Source organism: Triticum aestivum, chromosome 3A (assembly GCF_018294505.1).
Source record: "Triticum aestivum cultivar Chinese Spring chromosome 3A, IWGSC CS RefSeq v2.1, whole genome shotgun sequence".
Taxonomy (NCBI): domain Eukaryota; kingdom Viridiplantae; phylum Streptophyta; class Magnoliopsida; order Poales; family Poaceae; genus Triticum; species Triticum aestivum.
Window position 1 is genome coordinate 149,700,756 of NC_057800.1, and position 21,487 is coordinate 149,722,242.

Consider the following 21,487-nt stretch of genomic DNA (forward strand, 5'->3'; position numbering starts at 1 on the left):
GGTTCTCAAAAACTGAGGGAAATACTTACGCTACTTTGCTGCATCACCCTTTCCTCTTCAAGGGAAAACCAACGCAATGCTCAAGAGGTAGCAAGAAGGATTTCTGGCGCCGTTGCCCTGGAGATCTACGCACAAGTCAAGACATACCAAGTACCCATCACAAACTCTTATCCCTCGCATTACATTATTTGCCATTTGCCTCTCATTTTCCCCTCCCCCACTTCACCCTTGCCGTTTTATTCACCCTCTTTTTCCGTTTGCCTCTTTTTCATTTACTTCACCATCATGGCTAGTCCCTTATCTTCCCCCTTTGTCTCCCGAGTTTGAAGTACTTCACTTCAAACAAAGACAAGGAGAAAATTTAAAAGATGCTTGGTTTAGGATGATGGAATCTTATCGTAATTGCACCTTAGAGGTGAATTTTAGAAATTTACTTCCCAATTTTTATGTTGGACTAAATATGTCCCATAGACAACTCTTGGATTGCGTTGCCAAAGGAAATTTTATTGAAACGGATCCCTGTTTTGCACATGAAATCATAGAGGGAATAGTGGGAACACTACCTCAACAAAAGGGGTCACATCATACCCAGGAAGAAACACAAGTTTTTGAGAAGATTTGCGAAGTAACGAAAATTTTGCAAAAGTCTCTTGAACCTCTTAGGAGTGTTAGCAGAAACCTTCACCGCATGAATATGTTAATTACCCTTTGCAATAAGCGGTTGGATTCGTTAGATCTAAAAATTTCCGAATATGAAGGCAAATGTAAAGAACCTCCTGGATTCAAGCATGACTCCACTAAAACAATTAAAACCAAAGATGATAATACCTAGATTTATTCTTGTTTTTATGCCTAGCTAGGGGCGTTAAACGATGGCGCTTGTTGGGAGGCAACCCAATTTTATTTTTGTTTCTTACTTTTTGGTTCTGTTTAGTAATAAATAATTCATATAGCCTCTGTTTAGATGTGGTTTTTTGCTTTTAATTAGTGTTTGTGCCAAGTAGAACCTTTGGGAAGACTTGGGGGGAGTTTTTGCGATCTTGCTGTAAAAACAGAAACTTTAGTGCTCACGAGATTTGCTGCCATTTTTTAATGGAGAGTCAGATTAGGTTGATTATTTTTCCAAATTATTAATAGACAAATTTCTCACGTCCACCAATTTATTTCTGAATTTTTCGGGTTAAATAAGTATTTGAAACCTACATATTACTACAGACTATTCTGTTTTTGACAGATTCTGTTTTTCGTGTGTTGTTTGCTTTTTTTGATGAATCTATGGCTAGTATCGGAGGGTATCAACCATACAGAAGTTGGAATATAGTAGGTTTAACACCAATATAAATGAATAATTAGTTCATTATAGTACCTTTAGTAGTGCTTTGTTTTCTTATACTAACGGAGCTCATGAGATTTTCTGTTGAGTTTTGTGTTGTGAAGTTTTCAAGTTTCGGGTAAAGATTTGATGGATTATGGCATAAGGAGTGGCAAGAGCCTAACCTTGGGGATTCTCAAGGCAACCCAAGGCAGAAATTCAAGGACAACCAAAAGCCTAAGCTTGGGGATGCCCCGGAAGGCATCCCCTCTTTCGTCTTCATCCATTGGTAACTTTACTTGAGGCTATATTTTTATTCACCACATGATATGTGTTTTGCTTGGAGCTTCTTGTATGATTTGAGTCTTTGCTTTTTAATTTACCACAATCATCCTTGTTGTACACACCTTTTGGGAGAGACACACATGAATCGGAATTTATTAGAATACTCTATGAGCTTCACTTATATCTTTAGAGCTAGATAATTTTGCTCTAGTGCTTCACTTATATCTTTTAGAACACGGTGGTGGTTTTATTTTATAGAAATTATTGATCTCTAATGCTTCACTTATATTATTTTGAGAGTCCTTTAGAACAGCATGGTAATTTGCTTTTGCTATAAAATTGGTCCTAATATGATAGGCATCCAAGATTGGTAAAATAAAAACTTTCATAAAAAGGTGCATTGAATACTATGAGAAGTTTGATACTTGATAATTGTTTTGAGATATAAATATAGTGATATTAGAGTTGTGCTAGTTGAGTAGTTGTGAATTTGATAAATACTTGTGTTGAATATTGCAACTCCCGTATCATGCTTGTATGGTAACCGTTGTGTAAAAAATTTGAAGCATGAGGTGTTCTTTGATTGTCTTCCTTATGAGTGGCGGTCGGGGATGAGCGATGGTCTTTTCCTACCAATCTATCCCCCTAGGAGCATGCACGTAATGCTTGGTTTTTGATGACTTGTAGACTTCTGCAATAACTATGTGAGTTTTTATGACTAATGTTGAGTCCATGGATTATACGCACTCTCACCTTTCCATCATTGCTAGCCTCTTCGGTACCGTGCATTGCCCTTTCTCACCTTGAGAGTTGGTGCAAACTTCGCCGGTGCATCCAAACCCCGTGATATGGTACGCTCTATCACACATCTTATATCTTCCTCAAAACAGCCACCATACCTACCTATTATGGCATTTCCATAGCCATTCCGAGATATATTGCCATGCAACTTTCCACCGTTTCATTTATGACACGCTCCATCATTGTCATACTGCCTTGCATGATCTTGTAGTTGACATCGTATTTGTGGCAAAGCCACCATGCATAATTTATCATACATGTCACTCTTGATTCCCGATACACCACCAGAGGCATTCATATAGAGTCATATTTTGTTCTAGTATCGAGTTGTAATCATTGAGTTGTAAATAAATAGAAGTGTGATGATCATCATTAATAGAGCATTGTCCCAAATAAAAAAGGGGAAGGCCAAAAAAAGGAAGGCAAAAAAAGAGAAATAAAAAAGGGACAATGCTATTATCCTTTTTCTGCACTTGTGCTTCAAAGTAGCACCATGATCTTTATGATAGAGAGTCTCTTGTTTTGTCACTTTCATATACTGGTGGGAAATTTTCATTATAGAACTTGGCTTGTATATTCCAACAATGGGCTTCCTCAAATGCCCTAGGTCTTCGTGAGCAAGCAAGTTGGATGCACACCCACTTAGTTTCTTTTGTTGAGCTTTCATACATTTATAGCTCTAGTGCGTCCGTTGCATCGCAATCCCTACTCCTTGCATTGACATCAATTGATGGGAATCTCCCTAGCCCGTTGATTAGCAACGTCGATGTGAGACTTTCTCCTTTTTTTCTCTCCACATAACCCCCATCATTATATTCTATTCCACCCATAGTGCTATATCCATGGCTCATGCACATGTATTGCGTGAAAATTGAAAAAGGTTTGAGATTACTAAAGTATGAAACAATTGCTTGGCTTGCCATCGGGGTTTGCATGATGAGAGCATTCTTGTGTGACAAAAATGGAGCATGACCAAACTATATGATTTTGTAGGGATGAACTTTCTTTGGCCATGTTATTTCGAGAAGACATGATTCTTAGTTAGTATGCTTGAAGTATTATTATTTTTATGTCAATATTAAACTTTTGTCTTGAATCTTTTGGATCTGAATATTCATGCCACAATAAAGAAAATTACATTGAGAATTATGCTAGGTAGCATTGCACATCAAAAATTTTGTTTTTATCATTTACCTACTCGAGGACGAGCGGGAATTAAGATTGGGGATACTGGATATGTCTCCAACGTATCTATAATTTTTGATTATTCCATGCTATTATATTATATGTTTTGGATGTTTAATGGGCCTTATATACACTTTTATATTATTTTTGGGACTAACCTACTAACCCAAGGCCCAGTGCAAATTGCTAATTTTTTGCCTACTTCAGTGTTTCGCAGAAAAGGAATATCAAACGGAACGAAACATTCGGGAGATTTATTTTTGGAACAAATGTTATCTAGGGGACTTGGAGTAGACGTCGAGAAAGGAGCGAGGAGGAGGCCACGAGGCAAGGAGGCGCGCCTGCCGCCTGAGCGCGCCCCCACCCTCATGGGCCCCTCACAGCTCCACCGACCTACTTCTTCCTCCTATATACACTACTAGAATCAACTTCTTTGCCGTCTGCCATGGCGGATGGCAAAGGCATAGATCCCGGACGGCAAATTTCTTTGTCGTCTGCCAGCAGACGTCAAACTATCCGTCTGAACACGTGCCAGCAAAGGATTGTGCCGTCCGCCATCCGAGGCCAGCAGACGGCAAAGACAACGGACGGCAGTGGGGTGGGGTCAGAGCCGTTAGGGGTTAACGACGCTCTTTGTCGTCCGCTGACAGACGGCAAAGAGCTTAGCTAGGCCAGCATTGGGAAGCTACCACATGGCAGCTATGCCGTCTGCCAGCAGACGACAAAGATTCAAAGGTCTTTGCCGTCCGCTGGGAGCGGCATAGCTGACCAAATAGGCAGCCAGTGTTCCCAGTGTCTATAGGTAGCTGCCGCGTGTCCTCTTTTCCGTCCGCTAGCAGACGGCAAAGAGGCTATATATCCCCTGTTTTTATTTATATCCATTTGATTTCATAGGAATTCACAAACAGATATACATATTTTTTTTGACAGGCACTACACACATATGATGTATCCAACACATAGCTCCATCCATGACAACATACATGCATAATAAACACAGTTCCATCCATACATATTACAGTAATATCACAATGTTCATCCAACACATTGTTCCATGCATCCATATAACAAGTTCCACATTATTCTTCGATACAAACGAAAAGAAGAACAGGGAAACAAGCACTCCATCCATGCAAGCTTCCATATAGTGAATTAAATCTGCAAAATGGGAAACAAGAAATTTAGAAGAAGAAGAAGAAGAAAACTAGAAGAAGAAGAAGAAGACTAGAAGAAGAAGAAGAAGAACTTCTTCTTCTTCTTTTTCTTCTTTTCTTCCTCTTCCTTGATTTTCTTCATCTTATTATGTCATTTGTGGACTAAATAGGCTAAATTATGTCATAAATGGAACAAATAGGCTAAAAAGGAAGAAAAATGCCATTTTTGAGCTAACCTAGCTAATTATGCCATTTTTGACCTAACTAAGCTTATTGTGTCATTTTAGAGGACAACAAGCTAAGTATATGACATTTATGAGGTTAGCAAGGTTATTATGCCATTTACGAATAAAAACAAGTAAGAGGAGGAAAAGAAGAAGAAGAAGAAGAAGAAGAAGAAGAAGAAGAAGAAGAAGAAGAAGAAGAAAAGAAGAAGAAGAAGAACTTCTTCTTCTTCTTCTTTTCTTCCTATTCCTTCTTTCCTTCCTCTTCCTTGATTTTCTTCATCTTATTATGTCATTTGTGGACTAAATAGGCTAATTATGTCAAAATGGACTAAACAGGCTAAATAAGAATAAAAATACCATTTTTGAGCTAACCTAGCTAATTATGCCATTTTTGACCTAACTAAGCTTATTGTGTCATTTTAGAGGACAACAAGCTAAGTATATGACATTTATGAGGTTAGCAAGGTTATTATGACATTTACAAATAAAAACAAGTAAGAGGAGGAAAAGAAGAAGAAGAACTTCTTCCTCTTCTTTTCTTCTTATTCCTTCTTTCCTTCCTCTTCCTTGATTTTCTTCATCTTATTATGTCATTTGTGGACTAAATAGGCTAAATTATATCAAAATGGACTAAACAAGCAAAATAAGAAGAAAAATACCGTTATCACAGAGGTGTAGGATTGGTCGGGGCTGCGTCAGTGGCATACGGAGGTGAAGGACCGGTCGGGGTTCCGGCATTGGCAGACGTGGAAGGATTGGTCGATGCTTGTCGGGAGCCATGCTGCACCTAAGATCATTTCCTATAATGTCTCGTTAGCATGATGCAAACTGAAATGTGAATAGTAGTAACTAAGGACCATTCAAATCAAACTCACTGTGGTCATCGGAGCAATCCGGGGCATCGGCGGAGGGGCCTAATCATTTTTCTCGCACATGGTGTGCACATTTGGTTCTCACGAGTCAGTCATATTAGTTAGTAATGCAAACATTACGTTCATGATTGGGATAATATGCACGAGAAACGTACCACGATGAGCTCGTATAGGGCCCGGTTAGATGCCTCGTTCCGGTTCCTCTCCTCCTCCAACAGCTTAGTCGTCCTCTCCTCCATCTCCCTCTCCCTCTCCGCCGCCTCCCTTTTTGCCTCCTCCAAAAGCGCCTGGGTCTTCAATCTCTCTTTCTCAACCAATGCCTGCAACACACCACTCCTCGTTAGCATTGTAATCATCACGGATGCACACACAATGTAATAGAGGAAAGGTGAGAGAGCCCGTATAACTAACCTCCATGGCGAGCTCCGCGGCCATGCACGAGGCGTTATCTCAGGATCAGAGCTACGCAGGCGCTTCTTGATCTGCGGGGGAGTCTTAGGACAACGTATCAGTCCATCACCAATGGCTTCAGAGCGGGACCTCCCGCCACCAGATATCATCACCAGCTCTGTATCAAAAGGATCCTGGCTCGGGTTAAATTCCTCCCCTTTCCTCGCCTTCCCCTCGTCTCTGTACTTCACAAGCTTGTGGTGGGAGGAGATGTTGGTGAAGCTCTCTAGATGATCTAGGTCAGACTACGTGAATGGCTTCGCCTTCTTGTACGGGGCCATATGGGCCATACCATAGAGGTCAAATAGATTTGGCACAGGCTTCTTGTGGTGGTGCGCCTGAGAGAGAGGAATAAAATATTAGTTAAGGGCTCAAGCTAGCATGAAGAATGATATTGCTATGTAAATAGGTCATTTTGGAGCTAAGAAAGGTTATTATGTCATTTTCGAGGAAAATAAGCTAATTTTAGGTCATTTTCGAGGTAACCAAGATTATTATGCCATTTTTAACCAAAGTATGCTAATTATGTCATTATTGAGCTATCCAATGTAGTTATGCCATTTTTAGCTAACTATAGCATATTTAGGCATTCTATACAGCTATCTAAGGTTATTATGTCATTTTAGAGTTAATTATGTCATGAATGAACTAGCTAAGATTAGTTTAGGTCGTTATTGAGCTATCGAAGGTAGCTATGCCATTTTTTAACTAACTAAAGCATATTAAGTCATTTTATAGAGCTATCTAAGGTTATTATGTCATTTTAGAGCTAATTATGTCATGAATGAACTAGCTAAGATTAGTTTAGGTCGTTATTGAGCTATCGAAGGTAGTTATGCCATTTTTAACTAACTAAAGCATATTAAGTCATTTTATAGAGCTATCTAAGGTTATTATGTCATTTTAGAGCTAAATATGTCATAAATGAACTATCCAAGGTAGTTATGCCTTTTTTAACTAACTAAGCATATTAAGTCATTTTGGAAGGGATAAATGCTAACATGAAGAATGAAATTGCATGAATCATGTAGCAAACCACATACCTAGTTATCCCCGTACTCAAACAGGTTGGAGCTCCCTTGATGGTGTGGCACACCTTCCATTTGGTCGCGCTTATCCCTGGCCTTATGGTGTTCGACTAGCCATTCGGGAGACAACCACGCATCCACCAATGCCTCCCAACAGTCCATCTTATCCACACACCATCTCGGGGTCACCTAAGTTAGTCAAGAGAAATTTCAGCGCTGCACCTATGAATCAAATCAAGAAAACTAAGTTCAAGGCCTTAAGAATAGGTAATTACCTACATGTACTTCTCCTTACTCAGAAACTTGCCGCGACACTTCGACTTGGCCCTCCTAATACCCTTTGAGGCGTAGTAGTCTCGAACGGCCTGCACCCGAGCCTCGTGCCGTAAGTTCTGAAGTAGGCGCTTGCACTCGGTTTCGACAACCATACACGTGGCCTCCTGCTCTCCCTCTGAAACCCTATAGAAGGTCTACAATCAAACAAGACAACACTGATTAGTACAATCACTAGGTAGTGTTGACTTTTAATTTTGTAAAGGAGAAATTACCCAAAACTTACGAAATACAATGTCGGCCGCCGTCTCGCACAAGACACCGGCGACCATCTCCTCAGGCGGGGCCGGGGCAACCGAGTACAACTCCCAGCTCAGTGCTAGCTGTGGAACCTGACCCTCACCGGGCAACATGACCCACCCAGGGAAGTGCTGCCGGCAAAGCACACCAAGGACCTGGTTGGGCCTGCGGACACCACGGGGGTGTACCCAGCCCCTGCAGTATGACAAGGCCAACGCATTAGATATTAATTTGAAGGAACATGAAGGCAAAAGGTTAAAACATAGTAAATGCACTTACTTCAACCCGTTAGGCGCAATCAACCACCTCTGGTCGGGGGTCGTCGGCACGGGCGAGAGCTTTGTACATCCACGCTTGTAGACATTGCCCTTCACAACCAGCTCGTCGTCGTTGTAGCTATCATCTGAAAAGGTGTCCTCGCTACCATCAGTAGGGCCACTAGCCTATGGAGTCTCATGAGAAGAAGACTGCGGGATCGGAGTCTTCTGGGACGAAGACCCCGTGACCGGAGTCTTCTGGGACGAAGACTCTGGGACCGGACTCACATGGGGCGAAGGATCGGCGACACGAGTCTGGTCGGGCGAAGGATCGGCGACCCGAGTCTGGTGGGGCGAAGGATCGGTGACCGGAGGCTCATGGACTGGAGTCCGAGACGGGTCCACGTCAGACGGAGCAGTCCTATGGTTGGGTGATCAGCTAAGGGTGGTGGCGAGGAAGGCGTAGCAGCCTTCCTACCTCTCCCGCTGCCACGTCCACCTCTACCAGCCTTCTTCGTCCTCCCCCGACCTCTCCCAGCTAAATAAGAAGCACCCGCCGCAGTTGTCTACATATTGTCTAGCATCACTCTCCGGAGGGGCATGGCTGGAATAATGGAACTATCCCTCCCAGTAGCGCTCGCAGGAGGCTCGGGGCGCTCTGGACCCTTGCCCACCATCCTGTCAACACCTGCAATGACAAAAAGTAAACGAAATTAGTACAACATAAAAAATTGGATACCATAATAATATGTATATAATTTAAGTGTATCATCATCATGAACATAATAAAAATACACCCGATCAACACAAATATACAAGATGTTTTTGTATCATCATCATCATGTCCGGGGTCGATCGGGGTGTTAGGGTGTCGGGGTCGGGATCGGGGTGTGTTGTCAGGGTGTCGGGGTGTGCTGTCAGGGTGTCGGGGTCGGGGTGGGGGGTCGGGGTGTCGATTGTCGGGGTCTCAGGGTGTCGGGGTGTTGGTAGTAGGGGTCGGGGTGTCGGTGGTCGGGGTGTCAGGTGTCGGGGTGTCGCTAGTCGGGATCGGGGTGTGGTGTCAGGGTGTCGAGGTGTCGTTCCGGGGTGTCGTGTCGGGGTCGGGGTGTCAGGGTGCCGGGGTTGGGGTCGGGGTGTGGTGTCAGGGTGTCGAGGGTCGGGGTCAGGGTGGGGGTCAGGGTGTCGATTGTCGGGGTCTCAGGGTGTCGGTGTCGGGGTGTCGGTGGTCGGGGTGTCAGGTATCGAGGTGTCCTTTTCTTCTTCTTCTTCTTTTTCTATTTTTTCCTTTCTTCTTCTCTTCTTCTTCTTTTATTCTTCTTCTTCTTCTTCTTCCTCTTCTCCTTTTTCCTCTTCTTCTTCTTCTTCTTCTCCTCCTCCTCCTCTTCCTCTTCTTTCTTCCTCTTCTTCTTCTTCTTCTTCCTCTTCTTCATCTTCTTCTCATTCTTCTTCTTTCTTCTTCTCCCTCCTCCTCTTCCTCCCTCCTCCTCCTTCTACTCTTCTTCTTCTTCTTCTAAACTAAAACAAAAACTAATCTAAACTAAACTAAACTAAACTAAAACTAGACTGAAACTAAAACTAAACTATACCTATAACTATAACTAAAACAGAAACTAAATTAAAAGAAACTAAACTAAAAAGGGGGGAGGAGCTGACCTGCATGGGATCGCCGTTGCATGGGAGGGCGGCCCGGTGGAGGGGGAGGATGGACGGCCGCGGTGGGACGGGGTGGGGACGGCGACATAGGGGAGGGGCGGGGCGGCTGGACGGCCGCGGCACGGCTGGGAAACCTGGAAGGGGCGGCGGGGGCGCGGTGGAGGTCGGGGCACCGCAGGGGAGGGTGTGGGGCGGCGGGGCGGACGGCTACGGCGGACAGGGTCAGCGGCGGCGGCGCGGGTGTGGATCGGGGATGGCGATGCAGGGGAGGGGGCGGGGGCGGGCCGACATGGAAGGGGCGGCGGGGGCGCGGTGGAGGTCGGGGCGCCGCAGGGGAGGGGTGTGGTGCGGCGCGGCAGCCGGCTACGGCGGATGGGGTTGACGGCGATGGCGCGGGTCTGGGTGGGGATGGGGAAAGAGACAGAGAGAGAAGAGAGAGAGGACGGGGGCGGGGCGACCGTTTACGTACCAATCTCTTTGCCGTGGGTGGGGCCAGTGGGTCGTTACGTTTAGACCTCCACTGGACCCCATCTACTAATATTACTCCACACATCGATCGCTATCCAGCATGCATCTAGAGTATTAAGTTCATAAGAATAGAGTAACGCATTAGGCAAGATGACATGATGTAGAGGGATAAACTCAAGCAATATGATATAAACCCCATCTTTTTATCCTCGATGGCAACAATACAATACGTCCCTTGCTACCCCTGCTGTCACTGGGAAAGTACACCGCAAGATTGAACCCAAAGCTAAGCACTTCTCCCATTGCAAGAAAGATCAATCTACTAGGCCAAACCAAACTGATAATTCGAAGAGAGTTGCAAAGATAACAAATCATACATAAAAGATTTTAGAGAAGAATCAAATATTGTTCATAGAAAATCTTGATCATAAACCCACAATTCATCGGATCTCGACAAACACACCGCAAAAAGAATTACATCGAATAGATCTCCAAGAAGATCGAGGATAACTTTGTATTGAGATCCAAAGAGAGAAAAGAAGCCATCTAGCAAATAACTATGGACCCAAAGGTCTGTGGTAAACTACTCACACATCATCGGAGAGGCTATGGTGTTGATGTAGAAGCCCTCCGTGATCGATTCCCCCTCCGGCGAAGCTCTGAAAAAGGCCCCAAGATGGGATCTCTTGGGTACAAAAGGTTGCGGCAGTGTAAATAGGGTTTCGTGGTGCTCCTGGATGTTTTTGGGGTATATGGATATATCACTACTGGAATCTGGCATTTTGCCATCTGCCACCTCTTTGTCGTCTACTAGCGGATGGCAAAGGACCTCTTTGTCGTACGCTGACTCCTTGCCGTCCATTTAGTTTAAGAGGACGACAAAGACCCTCTTTGCCGTCAGCTAGTGGACGGCAAAATGCCAGATTCTAGTAGTGATATATCCATATACCCCAAAAACATCCAGGAGCACCACGAAACCCTGTTTCCACCGCCGCAACCTTCTGTACCCAAGAGATCCCATCTTGGGGCCTTTTTCGGAGCTCCGCCGGAGGGGAAATCAATCACGGAGGGCTTCTACATCAACACCATAGCTTCTCCGATGATGTGTGAGTAGTTTACCATAGACCTTCGGATCCATAGTTATTAGCTAGATGGCTTCTTTTCTTTCTTTGGATCTCAATACAAAGTTCTCCTCGATCTTCTTGGAGATCTATTCAATGTAATTCTTTTTGCGGTGTGTTTGTCGAGATCCGATGAATTGTGGGTTTATGATCAAGATTATCTATGAACAATATTTGATTCTTCTCTGAAATCTTTTATGTATGATTTGTTATCTTTGCACGTCTCTTCGAATTATCAGTTTGGTTTGGCCAACTAGATTGATCTTTCTTGCAATGGGAGAAGTGCTTAGCTTTGGGGTCAATCTTGTGGTGTCCTTTCCCAGTGACAGCAGGGGTAGCAAGGGACGTATTTTATTGTTGCCATCGAGGATTAAAAGATGGGGTTTATATCATATTGCTTGTGTTTATCCCTCTACATCATGTCATCTTGCCTAATGCGTTACTCTGATCTTATGAACTTAATAATCTAGATGCATGCTGGATAGCGGTCGATGTGTGGAGTAATATTAGTAGATGCAGAATCGTTTCGGTCTACTTGCCGCGGACGTGATGCCTATATACATGATCATGCCTAGATATTCTCATAATTATGCACTTTTCTATCAATTGCTCGACAGTAATTTTTTTACCCACCGTAATACTTATGCTATCTTGAGAGAAGCCACTAGTGAAACCTATGGCCCTCGGGTCTATTTTCCATCATATAAGTTTCCAATCGATTTTATTTTGCAATTTTTATTTTGCAGTCTATATAATAAAAATACCAAAATATTTATCTTATTATCTCTATCAGATCTCACTCTCATAAGTGACCGTGAAGCGATTGACAACCCCTTTATCACGTTGGTTGCGAGGTTCTTATTTGTTTGTGTAGGTGCGTGGTGACTTGCGTGTAGTCTCCTACTGGATTGATACCTTGGTTCTCAAAAACTTAGGGAAATACTTATGCTACTTTTCTGCATCACCCTTTCCTCTTCAAAGGAAAACCAACGAAGTGCTCAAGAGGTAGCAACTACTACTTCATCACCACCATCATCTTCTTCACCACCAAAGGAGAATTGAGTATTGGCTATGGGCACTCCCCTTGGCTTCCGCCAAGCTTGGGGGAGGTGCCCCGGTATCATATCATCCCACTATCTTTTTGCCTTTCTTATTTTAGTTTGATCTTTTGCTTTAGATGAATAAAATTTTAGTTTGATCCTTTCTTTTGAGAGTTTTCTTAGTGATCTATCTTTGTAATCGTGTGCAAGATATATAATAAAGTTTAGTTTGTGTTTTTGCTTTCTTTACTTTCACGTTGCAAATAAAAGTAAAAGAGAAAGGAAATAAATAAAAGAAAGGAAATAGATCAAAAAGATCATATAATAATCTTATGGTAGGTGATGACACCACATAAGGAAAAGTATAAGTAGAAAATTTTATTAGAGATTGACAAACATAGCATTCATCAATGATGCAACTCATGAAAGAATTAGTAAGGGAAGAGAAGATTCACATATAAATATACTATCCTAGAAATCTTTTGTGATTGTGAGCCATCATCAAAATATTATATGCCAAAATTGTTGACGTTGGACAAGGAAGACAACTTATGTGTTTATGTTTGTTTATATTCACATAGAAGTCATATTTTCATGGATCCTTTAACATGTGGTGCTTGCCCCTATCTTTGCTAGCCAAAAATTCCGCACTAAGTAGAGATACTACTTGTGAATCCAAAAACCCTTAAACCCAAATCTTATTTTCAAGTGTCCACCATACCTACCTAGGGATTGAGCAAGATCCTGTTGGGGAACGTAGTAATTTCAAAATTTTCCTAAGCACACGCAAGATCATGGTGATGCATAGCAACGAGAGGGGAGAGTGTAGTCTACGTACCCTCGTAGACCGACAGCGGAAGCGTTATGACAACGCGGTTGATGTAGTCGTACGTCTTCATGGCCCGACCGATCAAGCACCGAAACTACGGCACCTCCGAGTTCTAGCACACGTTCAGCTCGATGACGATCCCCGGACTCCGATCCAGAAAAGGGTCGGGGAAGAGTTCCGTCAGCATGATGGCGTGGTGACAATCTTGATGTTCTACTATCGCAGGGCATCGCCTAAGCACCACTACAATATTATCAAGGACTATGGTGGAGGGGGGCACCGCACACGGCTAAGAGAACGATCTTGAAGATCAACTTGTGTGTCTAGAGGTGCCCCCCTGCCCCTGTATACAAAGGAGCAAGGGGGAGGCCGGCCGACCCTTGGGGCACGCCAAGGAGGAGGAGTCCTCCTCCTAGTAGGAGTAGGACTCCCCTCTTTCCTACTCGTACTAGGAGGGGGAAAGGAAGGGGAAGAGGGAGAAGGAAAGGGGGGCGCCCCCCCCCCCCCTCTCCTAGTCCAACTCGGACCAAAGGAGGAGCGGGTGTGCGGCCCACCCTGGCCGCCCCTCTCTCTCTCCACTAGGGCCCATAAAGCCCATTACTTCTCCCGGGGGGGTTCCGGTAACCCTCCAGCACTCCGGTTTTCTCCGAAATCACCCGGAACACTTCCGGTGTTAGAATATAGCCGTCCAATATATCAATCTTTATGTCTCGACCATTTTGAGACTCCTCGTCATGTCCATGATCACATACTGGACTCCGAACAGACTTCGGTACATCAAAATATATAAACTCATAATGAAACTGTCATCGTAACGTTAAGCGTGCGGACCCTACGGGTTCGAGAACAATGTAGACATGACCGAGACATGTCTCCGGTCAATAACCAATAGCGGAACCTGGATGCTCATATTGGCTCCCACATATTCTACGAAGATCTTTTATCGATCAGACCGCATAACAACATACTTTGTTCCCTTTGTCATCGGTATGTTACTTGCCCGAGATTCGATCGTCGGTATCTTAATACCTAGTTCAATCTTCTTACCGGCAAGTCTCTTTACTCGTTCTGTAATACATCATCTCGCAACTAACTCATTAGTTGCAATGCTTGCAAGGCTTATGTGATGTGCATTACCAAGAGGGCCCAGAGATACCTCTCCGACAATCGGAGTGACAAATCCTAATCTCGAAATACGCCAACCCAACATGTACCTTTGGAGACACCTGTAGAGCTCATTTATAATCACCCACTTATGTTGTGACGTTTGGTAGCACACAAGGTATTCCTCCGGCAAACGGGAGTTGCATAATCTCATAGTCATAGGAACATGTATAAGTCATGAAGAAAGCAATAGCAACATACTAAACGATCGGGTGCTAAGCTTAATGGAATGGGACATGTCAATCACATCATTCTCCTAATGATGTGATCCCGTTAATCAAATGACAACATATGTCTATGGTTAGGAAACATAACCATCTTTGATTAACGAGCTAGTCAAGTAGAGGCACACTAGTGACGTTTAGTTTGTCTATGTATTCACACAAGTATTATGTTTCGGGATAATACAATTCTAGCATGAATAATAAACATTTATCATGATATAAGGAAATAAATAATAACTTTATTATTGCCTATAGGGCATATTTCCTTCAGTCTCCCACTTGCACTAGAGTCAATAATCTAGATTTACACAGTAATGATTCTAACAACCATGGAGCTTTGGTGTTGATCATGTTTTGCTCGTGGAAGAGGCTTAGTCAACGGGTCTGCTACATTCAGATCCGTAAGTATCTTGCAAATCTCTATGTCTCCCACCTGGACTAGATCCCAAATGGAATTGAAGCGTCTCTTAATGTGTTTGGTTCTCTTGTGAAATCTGGATTCCTTTGCCAAGGCAATTGCACCAGTATTGTCACAAAAGATTTTCATTGGACCTAATGCACTAGGTATGACACCTAGATCGGATATGAACTCCTTCATCCAGACTCCTTCATTTGTTGCTTCCGAAGCAGCTATGTACTCCGCTTCACATGTAGATCCCACCACAACGCTTTGTTTAGAACTGCACCAACTAACAGCTCCACCGTTTAATGTAAACACATATCCGGTTTGCGATTTAGAATCGTCCGGATCAGTGTCAAAGCTTGCATCAACGCAACCATTTACGATGAGCTCTTTGTCACCTCTATATACGAGAAACATATCCTTAGTCCTTTTCAGGTATTTCAGGATGTTCTTGACCGCTGTCCAGTGATCCACTCCTGGATTACTTTGGTACCTCCCTACTAGACTTATAGCAAGACATACATCAGTTCTGGTACACAGCATTGCATACATGATAGAGCCTATGGCTGAAGCATAGGGAACATCTTTCATTTTCTCTCTATCTTCTGCAGTGGTCGGGCATTGAGTCTTACTCAATTTCACACCTTGTAACACAGGCAAGAATCCTTTCTTTGCTTGATCCATTTTGAACTTCTTCAAAATTTTGTCAAGGTATGTGCTTTGCGAAAGTCCAATTAAGCGTCTTGATCTATCTCTATAGATCTTAATGCCCAATATATAAGCAGCTTCACCGAGGTCTTTCATTGAAAAACTCTTATTCAAGTATCCCTTTATGCTATCCAAAAATTCTATATCGTTTCCTATTAGTAATATGTCATCTACATATAATATCAGAAATGCTACAGAGCTCCCACTCACTTTCTTGTAAATACAGGCTTCTCCAAAAGTCTGTACAAAACCAAATGCTTTGATCACATTATCAAAGCGTTTATTCCAACTCCGAGAGGCTTGCACCAGTCCATAAATGGATCGCTGGAGCTTGCACACTTTGTTAGCTCCCTTTGGATTGACAAAACCTTCCGGCTGCATCATATACAACTCTTCTTCCAGAAATCCATTCAGGACTGCAGTTTTGACATCCATCTGCCAAATTTCGTAATCATAAAATGCGGCAATTGCTAACATGATTCGGACAGACTTAAGCATCGCTACGGGTGAGAAGGTCTCATCGTAGTCAATCCCTTGAACTTGTCGAAAACCTTTTGCGACAAGTCGAGCTTTGTAGACGGTAACATTACCGTCAGCGTCAGTCTTCTTCTTGAAGATCCATTTATTCTCAATTGCTTGCCTATCAATGGGCAAGTCAACCAAAGTCCACACTTTGTTCTCATACATGGATCCCATCTCAGATTTCATGGCTTCAAGCCATTTTGCGGAATCTGGGCTCAGCATCGCTTCTTCATAGTTCATAGGTTCATCATGATCTAGTAGCATGACTTCCAGAACAGGATTACCGTACCACTCTGGTGTGGATCTTACTCCGGTTGATCTACGAGGTTCAGTAGAAACTTATTCTGAAGTTTCATGATCATCATCATTAGCTTCCTCACTAATTGGTGTAGGTGTCACAGGAACCAGTTTTTGTGATGTGCTACTTTCCAATAAGGGAGCAGGTACAGTTACCTCATCAAGTTCTATTTTCTTCCCACTCACTTCTTTCGAGAGAAACTCCTTCTCTAGAAAGTTTCCGAATTTAGCAACAAAAGTCTTGCCTTCGGATCTGTGATAGAAGGTGTATCCAATAGTTTCCTTTGGATATCCTATGAAGACACATTTCTCCGATTTGGGTTCAAGCTTATCAGGTTGAAGCTTTTTCACATAAGCATCGCAGCCCCAAACTTTAAGAAACGACAACTTTGGTTTCTTGCCAAACCATAGTTCATAAGGCGTCGTCTCAACGGATTTCGATGGTGCCCTATTTAGCGTTAATGCGCCCGTCTCTAAAGCATAACCCCAAAACGATAGCGGTAAATCAGTAATAGAAATCATAGATCGCACCACATCTAGTAAAGTACGATTACGATGTTCGGACACACCATTACAATGTGGTGTTCCGGGTGGCGTGAGTTGCGAAACTATTCCGTATTGTTTCAAATGTACACCAAACTCGTAACTCAAATATTCTCCTCCACGATTAGATCGTAGGAATTTTATTTTCTTGTTACGATGATTTTCAACTTCACTCTGAAATTCTTTGAACTTTTCAAATGTTTCAGACTTATGTTTCATTAAGTAGATATACCCATATCTGCTTAAGTCATCTGTGAAGGTGAGAAAATAACGATATCCGCCACGAGCCTCAACATTCATCGGACCACATACATCTGTATGTATGATTTCCAACAAATCTGTTGCTCTCTCCATAGTACCGGAGAACGGTGTTTTGGTCATCTTGCCCATAAGGCATGGTTCGCAAGTACCACGTGATTCATAATCAAGTGGTTCCAAAAGTCCATCAGTATGGAGTTTCTTCATGTGCTTTACACCGATATGACCTAAACGGCAGTGCCACAAATAAGTTGCACTATCATTATCAAATCTGCATCTTTTGTCTTCCACATTGTGAATATGTGTGTCACTACTATCGAGATTTAATAAGAATAGACCACTCTTCAAGGGTGCATGACCATAAAAGATATTACTCATATAAATAGAACAACCATTATTCTCTGATTTAAGTGAATAACCATCTCGCATCAAACAAGATCCAGATATAATGTTCATGCTCAACGCTGGCACCAAATAACAATTATTTAGGTCTAATACTAATCCCGAAGGTAGATGTAGAGGTAGCGTGCCGACCGCGATCACATCAACTTTGGAACCATTTCCCACGCGCATCGTCACCTCGTCCTTAGCCAATCTTCGCTTAATCCGTAGTCCCTGTTTCGAGTTGCAAATATTAGCAACAGAACCAGTATCAAATACCCAGGTGCTACTGCGAGCATTAGTAAGGTACACATCAATAACATGTATATCATATATAGCTTTGTTCACCTTGCCATCCTTTTTATCCGCCAAATACTTGGGGCAGTTCCGCTTCCAGTGACTAGTCTGCTTGCAGTAGAAGCACTCAGTTTCAGGCTTAGGTCCAGATTTGGGTTTCTTCTCCTGAGCAGCAACTTGCTTGGTGTTCTTTTTGAAGTTCCCCTTCTTCTTCCCTTTGCCCTTTTTCTTGAAACTAGTAGTCTTGTTGACCATCAACACTTGATGCTCCTTCTTGATTTCTACCTCCGCAGCTTTCAGCATTGCGAAGAGCTCGGGAATTGTCTTAACCATCCCTTGCATATTATAGTTCATCACGAAGCTCTTGTAGATAGGTGGAAGTGATTGGAGAATTCTGTCAATGAGCCAATCATCTGGAAGATTAACTCCCAATTGAATGAAGTGATTATTATACCCAGAAATTTTGAGTATATGCTCACTGATAGAACTGTTCTCCTCCATCTTGCAGCTATAGAACTTATTGGAGACTTCATATCTCTCAATCTGGGCATTTGCTTGAAATATTAACTTCAACTCCTGGAACATCTCATATGCTCCATGACGTTCAAAACATCATTGAAGTCCCGATTCTAAGCCATAAAGCATGGCACACTGAACTATTGAGTAGTCATCAACTTTGCTCTGCCAGACGTTCATAACATCTGGTGTTGCTCCAGCAGCAGGCCTGGCACCCAGCGGTGCTTCCAGGACGTAATTCTTCTGTGCGGCAATGAGGATAATCCTCAAGCTACGGACCCAGTCCGTGTAATTGCTACCATCATCTTTCAACTTTGCTTTCTCAAGGAACGCATTAAAATTCAACGGAACAACAGCACGGGCCATCTATCTACAATGGAACATAAACAAGCAAGATACTATCAGGTACTAAGTTCATGATAAATTTAAGTTCAATTAATCATATTACTAAAGAACTCCCACAGATAGACATCCCTCTAATCCTCTAAGTGATCACGTGATCCAAATCAACTAAACCATGTCTGATCATCACGTGAGATGGAGTAGTTTCATTGGTGAACATCACTATGTTGATCATATCTACTATATGATTCACGCTCGACCTTTCGGTCTCCGTGTTCCGAGGCCATATCTGTATATGCTTGGCTCGTCAAGTATAACCTGAGTATTCCGCGTGTGCAACTGTTTTGCACCCATTGTATTTGAACGTAGAGCCTATCACACCCGATCATCACGTGGTGTCTCAGCACGAAGAACTTTCGCAACGGTGCATACTCAGGGAGAACACTTCTTGATAATTAGTAAAAGATCCTCTTAAAATGCTACCGTCAATCAAAGCAAGATAAGATGCATAAAAGATAAACATCACATGCAATCAATATAAGTGATATGATATGGCCATCATCATCTTGTGATTGCGATCTCCATCTTCGAAGCACCGTTATGATCACCATCGTCACCGGCGCGACACCTTGATCTCCATCGTAGCATCGTTGTCGTCTCGCCAATCTTATGCTTCTACGACTATTGCTACCGCTTAGTAATAAAGTAAAGCATTACAGGGCGATTACATTGCATACAATAAAGCGACAACCATATGGCTCCTGCCAGTTGCCGATAACTTGGTTACAAAACATGATCATCTCATACAATAAAATTAAGCATCATGTCTTGACCATATCACATCACAACATGCCCTGCAAAAACAAGTTAGACGTCCTCTACTTTGTTTGTTGCAAGTTTTACGTGGCTGCTATGGGCTTAAGCAAGAACTAATCTTACCTACGTATCAAAAACCACAACGATAGTTTGTCAAGTTGGTGTTGCTTTAACCTTCGCAAGGACCGGGCGTAGCCACACATGGTTCAACTAAAGTTGGAGAAACTGACACCAGCCAGCCACCTGTGTGCAAAGCACGTCGGTAGATCCAGTCCCGCATAACCGTACGCGTAATGTTGGTCCGGGCCGGTTCATCCAACAATACCGCCGAACCAAAGTATGACATGCAGGTAAGCAGTATGACTTATATCACCCACAACTCACTTGTGTTCTACTCGTGCACAACATCAACGCATAAAACCAGGCTCGGATACCACTGTTGGGGAACGTAGTAATTTCAAAATTTTCCTACGCACACACAAGATCATGGTGATGCATAGCAACAAGAGGGGAGAGTGTAGTCTACGTACCCTTGTAGACTGACAGCGGAAGCATTATGACAACGCGGTTGATGTAGTCGTACGTCTTCACAACCCAACCGATCAAGCAACGAAACTACGGCACCTCCGAGTTCTAGCACACGTTCAGCTTGATGACGATCCCTGGACTCTGATCCAGCAAAGTGTCAGGGAAGAGTTCCGCCAGCACGATGGCGTGGTGACGATCTTGATGTTCTACTGTCGCAGGGCTTCGCCTAAGCACCACTACAATATTATCGAGGACTATGGTGGAGGGGGGCACCGCACACGGCTAAGAGAACGATCTTGAAGATCAACTTGTGTGTCTAGAGGTGCCCCCTGCCCCCGCATATAAAGGAGCAAGGGGGGAGGCCGGCCGGCCCTTGGGGCGCGCCAAGGAGGAGGAGTCCTCCTCCTAGTAGGAGTAGGACTCCCCTCTTTCCTACTCCTACTAGGAGGGGAAAGGAAGGTGAAGAGGGAGAAGGAAAGGGGGGCGCCGCCCCCCTTCTCCTAGTCCAATTCGGACCAGAGGGGGAGGGGGCGCGCGGCCCACCCTATCCGCCTCTCTCTCTCTCCACTAGGGCCCATAAAGCCCATTACTTCTCCCGGGGGTTCCGGTAACCCTCCGGCACTCCGGTTTTCTCCGAAATCACCCGGAACACTTCCGGTGTCCGAATATAGCCGTCCAATATATCAATATTTATGTCTCGACCATTTCGAGACTCCTCGTCATGTCCGTGATCACATCCGGGACTCCGAACAAACTTCGGTACATCAAAATATATAAACTCATAATGAAACTGTCATCGTAACATTAAGCGTGCAGACCCTACGGGTTCGAGAACAATGTAGACATGACCGATACATGTCTCCGGTCAATAACCAATAGCGGAACCTGGATGCTCATATTGGCTCCCACATATTCTACGAAGATCTTTTATCGGTCAGACACATAACTACATACATTGTTCCCTTTTCTCATCGGTATGTTACTTGCCCGAGATTCGATCGTTGGTATCTTAATGCCTAGTTCAATCTCGTTACCGGCAAGTCTCTTTACTCGTTTTGTAATACATCATCTCGCAACTAACTCATTAGTTGCAATGCTTGCAAGGCTTATGTGATGTGCATTACCGAGAGGGCCCAGAGATACCTCTCCGACAATCGGAGTGACAAATCCTAATCTCGAAATAAACCAACCCAACATGTACCTTTGGAGACACCTATAGAGCTCATTTATAAT